The sequence below is a fragment of the Patiria miniata genome, unplaced genomic scaffold, assembly GCF_015706575.1.
Source record: "Patiria miniata isolate m_02_andy unplaced genomic scaffold, ASM1570657v1 HiC_scaffold_9, whole genome shotgun sequence".
Lineage (NCBI taxonomy): Eukaryota > Metazoa > Echinodermata > Asteroidea > Valvatida > Asterinidae > Patiria > Patiria miniata.
In genome coordinates this window covers 17,080,706-17,093,547 of record NW_024037076.1, presented here as the reverse complement: position 1 = coordinate 17,093,547, position 12,842 = coordinate 17,080,706, and the positions used below count along the sequence as shown (strand labels likewise).

General features: G+C 37.3%; 1 long non-coding RNA gene across 1 annotated transcript; it reads left to right on the top strand.

The window, feature by feature from the left end:
* Positions 1 to 8,002: 8,002 nt before the first annotated feature.
* On the top strand, positions 8,003 to 12,842 carry LOC119721057. The gene is made up of 3 exons (XR_005270140.1): positions 8,003 to 8,249; positions 11,699 to 11,801; positions 12,624 to 12,842. It is a non-coding gene; the product is annotated as an uncharacterized LOC119721057 (long non-coding RNA).

Below are 12,842 nucleotides of genomic sequence, written 5' to 3'. Positions count from 1 at the left end.
CAGATCGGTGCCCCACATCGCGTAGCTGCAATCGTCTCAGTGAGAACGTGTCTCGGACGCTGAAATTCAGGCCCAATTCAAAACATGATTCAGCAACTTTTGATTTGAAATTGAGATCATAGAATGCTGTTTTTCTCGGAATATACAGCTGAAGCTGAGCTGAAACTTCATCAGGTTAGTTGTTCAGTGCCCTTCTTTAGATTTTGAGCACTTTTGTTGCTTCAAACTTACAAAATGCACAAATTACAAATGACGGACTGTACCTTTAATAGTGAATAAAACTGCTGCAAACTGCTTTCTGACTGGATTGACCTAACATATTCAAATCCAAGAACTTCTGACGGCCTGATGTTGCGATCTTAACAAGATTTTTGTTTTTTGCCTCTGAAGATTATTCAAATCTGCTAAAGAGAAGAAAAAAAATCTTGCCGATCCACATCATGTGAGTAAGGTCTTTCATTGATCGTTTTGAAGTTCCTGTTGCCCCATGCTATTTTTCTGAAGTTCCCCCAAACAAAAAAAGACATGTACATGTAGATTTTGTTTTTAAATGCTAGTTTTTCTAGCAGCGACAAGTTATTCACCTTTGAATGAGAAGTCGAATGAAACAAATTGCCCATGTTTTGTTATGGAGTAGTTACTTTTGAAATTTTGAATAATTTGCAGCCCGTCCGTAAGACAAAAAAAAATAGTATTCACCTTGTCTGTACACAAAAAAAAACCAGCCAAAAGAAAAGAAGAAAATTTTAAAAAAACATTGCTGCATGAATTCCATAATTTTGGTTTGACCAGAGCTTGAATATTTTTTTTTTTTGCCCAAATTAGGTGGACCTCTGGTGTGCATAGAGATGCATTAGACATGTTAGATGGAAAAAAAAAGAAGAAATGGAAATAACATATTACATGTGAATTGAAAATTCATTTTGAGCGAAAAAGTCTTCAAATCTTGGCCAAAAACAGTTTTGCTCTTTTGATTGGCATATCTGCATTTTGCAGCCCTGAAGAGCAAATGGCTGGTGTTACTATTTGATAAGTACTAAAACGTTTCTTCTGATTGTATATTTGTATGACTTTTACACAGTTCCACACGACATCTACTCTTGTAATATTTCTTATGACATGTATATTTGTATATTTATTACTTTTAAAATAAAATTGCATTTCCCGTGACCGCTTTTTGAGTTTCATCCCCCAAAAAACAAATTTTCTAAATGACAATACAATTTTATTCACTTTTGATTGAGACATCTAACCCCCCCCCCAAAAAAAAATGGCCGACGTTTAATTTATAGTGAATTTGAGTACTTTACAAATTAGTCGCGGCCCGACAATAATTCCATTCTCGCTGGGTTTGTTGGTTCCCGTCTCACAGTCAGTATCGATAATGGACTGGGAACCAGCCTGCTAGCAAGGGGGTTCTGTTTTTGCCTAAAATATATCCCTTTTTTTTCAGAGGGTTGCAGACGCCCAAGTAAAACGAGGTGTTCTTGTTTGGAATAGCCTACAAGTTGAATTTGTGGAAGAGCACGGGTACAGTAATTTAATGTGGGTGTCTTTTTTTTGCTTTTAAGGTCCCAGGTGGATGCATAATGAAATATACTACTGGAGTCTTATATAACGCAGGTACCGGTATCTTCCAACAATTAGGTACTCGAGGCGCTGGAAATTATGTCTATTATTTAATATTAGAGACAGGTAAATGAAAATTTTATGAGAAATATGAGACCCACTATGTAGCACCTTATAAGGGTTTACAAGGTGCTGCGGCGCATATTGCAGCCACGGCCAGAAACACTGGGGTGAACCCCTTCTCTTAGCGATAAGTGTTATTGGGTTCTTAAACGTGAGTTACACAACACGCGGGACCTATGAAGCAATAATGGTAAAGTGCCTTGCTCAAGAGCACACCATGTTCCCACAGTCAGGGTTTGAACCCATGCACCACAGCACACGAGTCTAACACTGTAACCATTGGTCCACAGCACCCCACATTAGTTTAATACAATCATACTTTGAAATCTGTTTAGTTATCATGTGTTATGATATACATCTGTTGTAAGTTATTCTTAGCACTTATTTAAAGTGCATGCCAAATTTTGCAGCTGTAGAAATAATATATTCTGCTTGAATTTAAGTTTTAAAGTTAGGTTTTGTTAACTTCTTGCTTGCCTTAAAACTTGGTAACAAAAAAAGTATATTTATATTGCTGAATTCTACACATACTGAGCAAACGTATGTTACAAAAAAAGTCCTGTAGAAATAATTGTAAAAAAAATATATCTATTTTCATACTCGTTCATAAATTAGAGATTTTTTTCTATATCACATGTTATCAGAAAACAAATTGGAAGTTGTATAATTCTGCAAAAATGGCAATATACTTTGGAAATTTTCGACATATGTATATTTCGGTACTTTTGCTGTGGCATGTTTTTATATACTACATTTGCTTTTTGTATTAATAAATTGCATGCAGCAGGATTATATAACCAAAATGCACTTTCATTATGGTTCATATTTCCTTGGTGAAAAAGGTTGTAAAAATATTTTTTAACAAAATAAATTAGATAGATTTCTGTTTGCTTGCCAAGTTATATTTTTATATTTCCTTATCCTTCTCAAAACATGACATTTAGAGGTCTATTTTTTGTAATGCTTATCTGCTAATACTCAGACAGCACTTCTATATCCCTGTACTGCTGTCTAAGTTGTAAAATGATAGAAATATTTAGAAGTTATATAATTCTGAAATTGCTTATCAACAGTTTTTTTATGTGTATATTTTTGTTATTGTGCCACAGTGGATTTGTAAATGATTAGTACCTTTAATGTTGTAAATTTGAATACTTTTGTTACTTTTGGAACTACAGGGTGACCCAAAAAGAAAGTGACAAGAGTTAGAAAAAGATAACATTGGCATTAAGTACATGTTACTGACTAGTAATCCGTCTGAACATTTCACGTAATTTACATACTCTACTCACAAGTGATTTTTATTTCGACAGAAATACCGCAGAATTCATCATTTACCGATACGCATTGATGAATACCCTTTAAATACAATGAACTAAAAAATTGCCAAGGAAAACAGACCCAAATCACCATTTTCATTTCAGAAAAGATATGAATTATTCCTCCTATGCAAAACACAAAATCTGACAGTAAAAACGTTTCAGTCTTGACTCAAATTATATTTCTTATTTTGAAGTTGAATGTCTGGGTGTAATCTCTGGGCCCAATTTCATAGAGCTGCTTAAGCATAAAATTTGCTTAAGCACAAAAAAACCCTTGCTTAATATAATCATGTTACCGGCCAAAACTCCATGCGATGTACATTGCTTGTGACTGGTATTTAACTGTTGTTTACTTAGCATAACAATCGCATGGAGTTTTGGCGGGTAACCTGATTATATAAAGCGAACTTTTTTTTTGCTTAAGCAAAGTTTTTGCTTAAGCAGCTCTATGAAATTGGGCCCTGGTTCTCACTCAACTGAATGGTTTCAATGCATTTGGACAGTTGTAAAAACTAGGTTCTTTCAAAACATGCATAACTTCCAGAGATGCCAACCATTACTCTTTTGGAGTAATTATTAGGATTTTGAGGCATGTTACTACTCTTGAAAATTCCAGCTGTCCTATACGTCAACATTGTGGTTACTGTGGTTTCTCTTAAGGCCAAAAAACCCCAAAGTCTCCGGTTTCTGGTATGGAGCTTGCCCAAAAAAGTGGTGTGGCGACGCGGCTTTTTTTTTTTTTTACCTGATTTTTTTGCTTCAAATGTCTGCTGATGACTGCAAATGGTGCCCGACTAAACTTAGTGCAAATATATGGGAGTCCAGAGAAGCCACATAAAGCTTATTCTCTACCATAACCCAATCTAAAAACACGTTAAAATTGTGCAGCAGCAGGATTCCAGTCAAACCAGTGAGTTTGGCGGTTTTGAGACATCATCTTTCATTGAAAAAAAAACTGTTTTCATTTTGCCGACGCACATGGCTACGGCGACGCGCGCGCATACCAGAAACCGGAGACTTTTTTGTTTTGGCCTTAACTTGACTGTTGTCCTATGTATTTACATTAGCATTACTCTTTGCAGGAAGAATCATTACTATTTTGTAGTCTGTAAAGTTGGCATCTCTGTAACTTCTGATGGCAAGGATCAATTTGAGTAATCCTTTTTTTTTCTTCAGATGAGTGGAAAACATGCTCGTCTAATACCTGCTTCATTGGTGTATCAAATTTAATTGCTTTTTAAGGGCGAGACATAATTAATCCTGATCACTTTCTTTTTAACTCTCCCTGTAATATTAATGTATTCTTTGATACTTTTGCATATACAGATTTGTATACTTTGGTAATTTTACTGTTGCAGATATTGGGTTGTGTCTCACTTTTGTCATTGTAGTTTTGTCTACTTTGATACTTTTGAGGTAGTTGATATATAATTGTTGGTACATTTGCTGATGCAGATTTCAAGACTAGTACTTTTGCAACATAGATTTGTATACTTATGTTTCTTTTTAATTACGCTTTGCCAATTTTGTCATTGTAGATTTATCTAGTTTGATACTTTTGAGTTAGTTGTTATATGTAATTATTGCTGTCTTTGCTGATGCAGCTTTGAAGACTAATAGTTTTGCAACATACTTTTTGTATACTTATTTTACTGTTGTGGATGTGACGCTTTGGCGATGTTGTCATTGTAGACATGTCTAGTTAATCGTTGATACTTTTGCTGATGCAGATATTAGGTTTTGTCCACTTTTATCATTGTAGTTTTGACTACTTTGATATTTTTTAAGATAGCTAATATGTACTTGTTGGTACCTTTGCTGATGCAGATTTGAAGACTAGTACTTTTGCAACATAGATTTGTATACTTATGTTTCTCTTTTAGATATTACGCTTTGCCAAGTTTGTCATTGTAGATTTATCTAGTTTGATACTTTTGAGTTAGTTGTTATATGAAATTATTGCTGACTTTGCTGATGCAGATTTGAAGACTAGCACTTTTGCAACATAGATTTGTATACATGTACTTATGTTTCTGTTCTAGATATTACGCTTTGCCAATTTTGTCATTGTAGATTTTTCTAGTTTGATACTTTTGAGTTAGTTGTTATATGTGATTATTGCTGTCTTTAAATTTGCTGATGCAGATTTGAAGACTAGCACTTTTGCAACGTAGATTTGTATACTTATTTTACTGTTCTAGATTTTACGCTTTGGCGATGTTGTCATTGTAGACATGTCTAGTTAATCGTTGATACTTTTGCTGATGCAGATTTGAAGACTAGATTTCTGTACTTATTTTACTGGTATATAGATATTGCTTTGGCAATTGTGTCAGAGTATAATGTATAGATTTGTATTCTGTCTTGCTTTAAGCATATTTTAACAGTAATACATGCTTCCCACTGAGTTTAACAGGAGTAAAGGAAATGCCTTGAACAGTCTGCACAAATCAAAGAACTTGTGGAATTTGAATGTTCCTTTGATCAGTGATACGCCATTTGCGAGTGACCTTTACCCTTTGTGATTTAAATTTGAAAAACATCTGGTACACTGACTTGCTCAGAATGCCTAGCACATTTAACTTTGATTTCTCCAGACTAAAGACACGGTTGCTAATCACATGATTCGGGGCAACTTTTTGTATAGTCGTGTTCCCTAACATGGCGCACTTCGAAGCTTACCCAACTTTCATCGTGTAGTGTTGCCAAACCTCTTTGTTGACAAACCTCAAATTCATGCAGTAAAATACTGGTACTTTGACCTTATTAATGCATGCTATTTAACCTCTGTGAACTATTTCGGTTTCATAAAATTTAATCCGAAATTCCAAAACGTTGGTGTCCGGAAATTGGGCACAAATTCGCGGAGTGTTCCCTAACGTGGCGCACTTAAATAACTCTAGGAAAATTCCAAATTAACATTGAAGAAGTTCTGTTAACTTGATAAATTCTGATAAATCATTATTATCTCTACTTACATACCCAGCCAGATGTTTGTCAGAAAATTATTTTCTTATCATTTTCGGGGCATTTTCAAAGTGTTCACTTTGCACTTGAAAATAAAATCGGAAAATCACGCCAAAATAATTTTTTCTTCTAACTTTGTAACAGGTGAATAGAATCACGATTTATGAACGGGAGTGTTTAGAACTTGATGAAATGTCACTTTCTGTGAAATTTCAGTTAAAAGTTTTGCTCTAGCTAGGCGCTACAGGCGAAAAATCAAAGTGCGCCACGTTGGGGCCGCGCCACGTTAGGGTACATCAACAATATAGTTTTGTAAGAGACGCTTAGCGCCAATACTTTGTTCACAACGGGTGAGAATGGAATTTACACCAGACCCGTTATCCACGGAGCCAAGTCTCCTGTTTAACGTCTGATATGTCAAAGCATGCATATTTATGCGATCTCGCGCCTCAGCCAATCGGAGTCGACTTTACCGTAAATCGTGACGTCATTTCATTCCCAAGTCAGGACTAAAACTGTGGTTGGTCAATTCGAATGCAGTGTTTTGTAGTACAACAACAGCCGGGCGCGTGTCGCGTAACATAATACAGAGTGCGTGACCACAGTGTCTTGGGTATTTTTTTGTTATCGATGTCTTCGGTGAATGAACGAAAGACCCGTTTTAGAAAGCGCCCGCTGATTGGTTAAAATCTAGAGGTCAAGATGCGGTTGTCTTGCATAATTAATCAGCGAATCTGCTCAAATGTTATAGACCATGGCGAAATGTTACATAGACTATGCGGGAGCTGGGGGTTGCGAGCATGAGGCTTCAAGCCTGAAATAATCATGTGATATAGTAACAGTCTCTTTGGTCGGGAGAATGCAAAATTAAAACGTGCAAAAAATTGGATTAGGTCAGCCTTCCAGATTTTATTCAAATTTAACTCGCGAATAGCGTATTGTAGTCCGACCATTCGACCAAATGTAAACATTGTAGGCCTAAAGGTTTTATTTGTTTCCATGCTGTAATTTCCTATAAGAGTTGAAATCTTCACTCTCTGCATTTTATGTCAAGTATAAACATTCGTACAAGCATATTGTAACATTTTTCAACATTTTGGGACTGGTTAAGTTGTCTTGATAATGGCAAAGAACCAATGGCGTATTCGGGATGGCGTCGTTAAACAAAAGCAAAAAAAAAACAAAAAAAAAAACACCAAAAGTATTTTTAGGCTTCGAGACAGTAAAATCTGAATTGTGCCCCCCCCCCCGCATCAAAATCTGGATAACTATGCAAAGAATGCTGAATAAAATTTATGTAAACTTATCTATATGTGATTTGAGTGTCTGTGGTTCACTGATTGGTGTAAAAAAGTGCTCTTGTCAAAGATCAACTTGAAACTTGTAAAACCCCTTTTTTTTTGTTTAAATAATGACAAAACACAGAGATGATAAAGAAGAATTTACCCCGACTTTTACGAAGTAATATGTTAAGGCACAATACATAGTATGTACATGTAAAGTTCAGTTTTTTATTAAAATTAATTTCCAAAACCAATTTCGACGATGTTTTCAAGAAGTGATAAAAACCTGCGAAAATAGATAATTTTTCTAAATTTGGGTTTTGCCGGCCAATTTATTGCACTCGACAAAAAGAAGAATTTGGCCGAGTTTCAAAGCGAAATATTGTTTACTTTTGAAATTATCATAAACAAACATGTTACAAAAAGCCTGAAATCCGTGTTTTTTTATTTTCACGAAGTGACAAAAACTTATACCTCGTTAGCCCTGTCTCAGATCTTGCGCGTTCCGTGTCCATTTGTATATCATGTAAAAAAAAAAAAAAAAGCCGCGTCGCCGCACCACTTTTTTGGGCAAGCTCCATACCAGAAACCGGAGACTTTTTTTGTTGGCCTTTTGGGGCTTTACATGTATTGACCATTCAGTTAGTTTTACGTGTCGCGATTTTGCCTGAATCGGCACTCCATACTTTCTTTTGTAAAAAAAGTTACAAACTTTTCTTTCCGCAGTAAAGTGTAAGAGCGCCATCATGTGTTTCGCGCGCCGTACGATCTCGTCAGATCATCTCGATGCTCAAGATCATCGGGCGATCGCAAAGTGACGTGCGATTTCACGATACGACTCCGAGTGATTTTAAAAAAGAAAGACATCTTATCTTGAGGTCTTTTAGGGCGTCGAATCTTAATCTACATGTTGCTTTTGTGTTGTACATTGTTTGAAGTGACAAAGTCCATCGCTTGATCTGATCTTGAAAGACGATCTAAAGAGGTAGGAGTAGGGACTCACCTTTTTGATTTTCGTAATGCTCTGTCAGTCCAAGGGCATGTTGTTGTTGTGTCAAACCAGGCAACTTGTGCAAGCCATAGGGGCCGATACAAATATCATTTGATTCCTCCTCATTTTATATCAAACAAGCTCTCCACACCTCCAACATTGACCAATATCACAACTGTACTGTAGCCTAATCCTGAATCTCGTAGGCCTAGCCTACTTTCGTTTTATTCCTATAGATTAATAAAAGGAAAGATTCCCATGTATCCTCGATCCTCTAGGCCCCTCCTTTTTCCTGCGCAGCTGCGCAGATAAGGCTTTGCAACCAAGTACTACAGAGTAGCATAAAAATAGCAAAGCAACCACTCTTTTCCTCAACAAAACTATATTGTTGGCTTACGATCATCCACCGTGCAAAGCGAAATCTCTATATTTGAGGCAGCAAGTTGGGAATTCCAAAGCGTGCAGTTTTGGCGTTGTAGAAAAGAATCCTGCCTAGGCCTAATTCTGCACAGGAGACACTTCATGAAAAATATGTGCTGTCCGGGCCATCACATCCGCCATGTGACTCAATATAAACAGTTTTTGAAAAAAAATAAGTTAGACTTGTTGGCTTTAGGAAAATACATTTCCTGAGCTTTTCAAGCATATTTTCTTTCTTTTTCCTTTCTTTTTAAATGCCAATAGGGGGCCTACACTTTTTGTAATTTCAAGATTAGGAAAAATTCTGCCAACCGGACACCACTTTTTTCAATTAATTTTCTAGCGCCAAAAGTTACCTCTTTTTATGGTTATTCCCTCCACTTTCCCTCCTCTACTCTCACCCCCTCCTTTCCTTAATTTCTATTTATCAATCAGTCGCTCACTTCATCGAGATTGGAACCTCGGACGCTTGCTTGATACACGGGTCTCTTAACCGATAGGCCGCGCACGATCGCTGTTGCAATGATCAATCTTTGGACGTATTTGAAGTATCCATTGAAATAAACTAAATATTCATGAGAAAATAAATATTCATAATGACGTATTGCACTATCATTGGCCGGCTCATGCGACGTCTCATGCGACGTCATGGTTATCGATGTCATGCGTATAACGTACCGCTGTTCCAGACACTTCAATCAGTTTTGACCGGCTGCTTCAACTCAGATCTGCACTACATGTGCATGCAAAATGTGCTCCAAAAACACATTTTTACCAATTTTTTTTCGCATGTCCACTCTTTCCTGGATTCCTCTTGGTTGAAATCACAAGGTAAGGTAAAAATTTGGATGTTTGGCGGCAGGTAAGTGTGTCCGGTTGGCAGAATTTTTCCAAAATATAAGAAATGTGTCTTTTTAGTTGCACCGTAAGTTTTACATCCTTGTAGAAACTGCAAATTCTTATCTATGAAATCTTTAAGTATAATACTGACGATATTGGGAGACCAAGAAAGGTCACCTTTCGGTCATATTTGACTTCTGCAGGCCCGGAAGCATCTGCCTGCATTTGTTCTTAGTAATTAGCTGTAAAATGCCGATGTTTTTCATTTTTTGCCTGAATTCATGGGAAAGCCTTCAATTTCCACATTTTTTTCAGCTGCTGGTAAAGCTCGTGCATCAAAGGATATGATCCCAGTGAAAGGTTGTCATTTTTTAGGATGCATGCCTTGCAAAATATAAGTTAAAGGAGAGGGCGCAGAAATAGGAGCGCGTAGCTTTAGGAGGTCTGACAATTCATGATATCTAGTTTATTTACACTTTAGGATCACACTCACCCTGGATAAAAAAGACGTCCTGCCTTTTCTCAGACGTTTTATGTAATTTCCAGGTTCGTTGCACACATTTGCATATATCTATAGAGACTAGCATTTGTGAAATTCGCCAGTGGATGCAAGATAATTTCTTGAAGTTAAATGATGATAAAACAGAATTTATGATGATTGGCTCCCCACAACAACTTTCAAAAGTCAATATTCCCTTCATTAGTATAGGCGATTCTCATATCACTCCAGTTGGCCAAGCCCGTAATCTGGGTGTTATTTTTGATTCTTCATTGTCACACAAAAGTCAAATCTCCAATATTGTTCGTTCAGCTTCATTTCATATTCGCAACATCAGCAAAATCAGAAAATATCTCAACCGCAACTCGACTGAACAAATCATACATTCTTTTGTTACGTCGAGGCTAGACATGGGGAATTCCCTTTTGTTTGGTCTTCCGCAAGAACAACTCACCAGGCTCCAACGTATTCAGAACACTGCTGCACGTGTGGTCACATTAACCAGAAAATCCTCCCACATCACCCCAATCCTGAAAAATCTACACTGGTTACCAGTCTCCTCTCGGATAATCTATAAAATGATGTTGTTGGTTTACAAAGCTCTAAATGGCAAAGCGCCCTCATACATCATGGACATGCTTTCCACTTACAGACCCTCCCGCACTCTCCGATCCAGTAACAAGCATCTACTACATGAGCCAAAATCACACCGTATTTGGGGAGACAGGTCATTCTCTGTAGCAGCACCTCGTCTGTGGAATCGGCTACCTATTCACATCAAAACCTCAGAAACCATTCAGTCCTTCAAAACAGCTCTAAAACTCACCTCATGTCGTTAGCTTTCAATTAATCCCTTGCATTTATGTTTATTTTGTTTTTCTGCTCTTCCGTTACTTACCTTACTTTGTTTAGTTTGTTTATTAATTCATAAAATCATATTGATTTTGTTTACCTACTTTTGCTGCTGTTTTGCTTGTATACAATTATGTATAGCGCCTTGAGCACCTCACGGTGGATATGTTTGCGCTTTATAAATGTCCAATATTATTATTATTATCTAAATTCCAACATCAAAAAGATCACGCGCTTGCTGGAACGTCAGTCACGTAATTCACACTACACCAGCCCAGCTGCGTTTTGTGTGACATCGCGCAGTACGCGCGACGCCAATGTCCTTATAAGGTAACAAGTTGTGGAGGGGCATTCCATATTATAGTCGGAGGGGTGTTTTGTAAAACATGAAGTAAAATTGTTGAACAAAATGGTTGGCAACGTCTAGTTTTGCCTTTTTTGACTTTTGGACAGAAAAGATTTTTTTTTTTTCACCGAAAAGGTATTTATGAATGGGAATAAATATGTGTTCCGTCGGTATTGAACACTCTGTTTAAGACAAGTGGGAGTCTGGATGGGTGATAATTACCCATCCAGACTCCCACCAGTCTTAAACAGAGTGTTATAATACCTCCCGAACACACATTTATTTCCATATTAATTACTAGCTTCCTTGCAAAACCACTGATGAACTAGTTAGGCCTATAGCGAGCTACCGGTAGGATCATGGCATTGTGCCTTTGCCATGTTTTCTTCAGGCACAAGTTTCCAATTGACACAATCAAAGAAAAAAGTTAACAAAAAAGATTTTTTTCTCAATCTTATTCGGTCTTTAAATGTAATATTCTTTCAGCAGGTCTGCGGTACGATGTCTTCTTTTAGAAATGCACCTCTTTGTTTGATCTTGGTGACTGTTGAAATTGCATTGCAACTTGCTCTGACTTCCGACACGTCTGGTAAGTCTACATGTGGGCCTCTATATATGCTGATAGCCGACCATCGTCGGAAAAAAACCCTGACTTTTTTCAAATACTGCCCCCAATTTACGAAATTAAGTCAGTCCATATTTTGTTTGCAGACAGTCACACATCTATGATTGGGTGCAAGCGAGCTGATTCCCTGACTTGACAATTCCCCAATGTCTATAAATTGCTCGTTTTATCTGAAGTATTGGGTCAGGGAACCACACTACAAGAACAGCATTTTTTTTCTTGGTTTTTCCAGCATCTATGAACACAAATCTGGTCGGTATAACAATATTTGCAATAAGATACTAATGCCCAAGTCCATTCATTTCTGAAAATTACAGCAAAAGCAAATGTACGTTTACATGTAATACGTTTATATGTAATACCTTTAAAACATGGAGTACTGTGGCCTCGTGGTTAAGAGCACTGATTCGTGGTCTGCGGGTAAAGCTGCAGGTTGTGGGTTCGAGTCCTGCCGGGGTCATGGTGCGTGTGCCCTTGGGCAAGGCACTTTGTCACTCATTGCTTCTCTCCACCCAGGAGTAAATGGGTACCTGTGAGGGCAGAGATGGTTATTGTGATTGAATTAGCTTCCTTGCGCCTAACAGGCTGCATCGAGCTGTATACTCCCCAGGGAGCTGAGATGGTATTTGGAATGTTTTATGTGCCCAATGAGCAGGGGTAATAATGATGTAGCACCTTGAGCACCAGTCCTGGTGGATACGTGCACTTTATAAATATCCATTATTATTATTATTATGTCCTGTGTACACACTTTTATGAGTTACATAATTTTATCATCTTTTGCAGGTTATCACTTATCAGTTGGTTCTCACAGAACTGACGCGGGATCGCTGAACGGCAAGTTTTATTTGGAGAACTCACAAGTGGTAAGAAAGTTATATTAGTACATCACAAGTCCGCTAAAAGTTAATCACAAGTCTTCAAAAGCGACAGGGATGAACAGTTACTTGTCATGGACTTGTGATGGACCTGTGATGGACTTGTGATGGACCTGTGATGAACTTG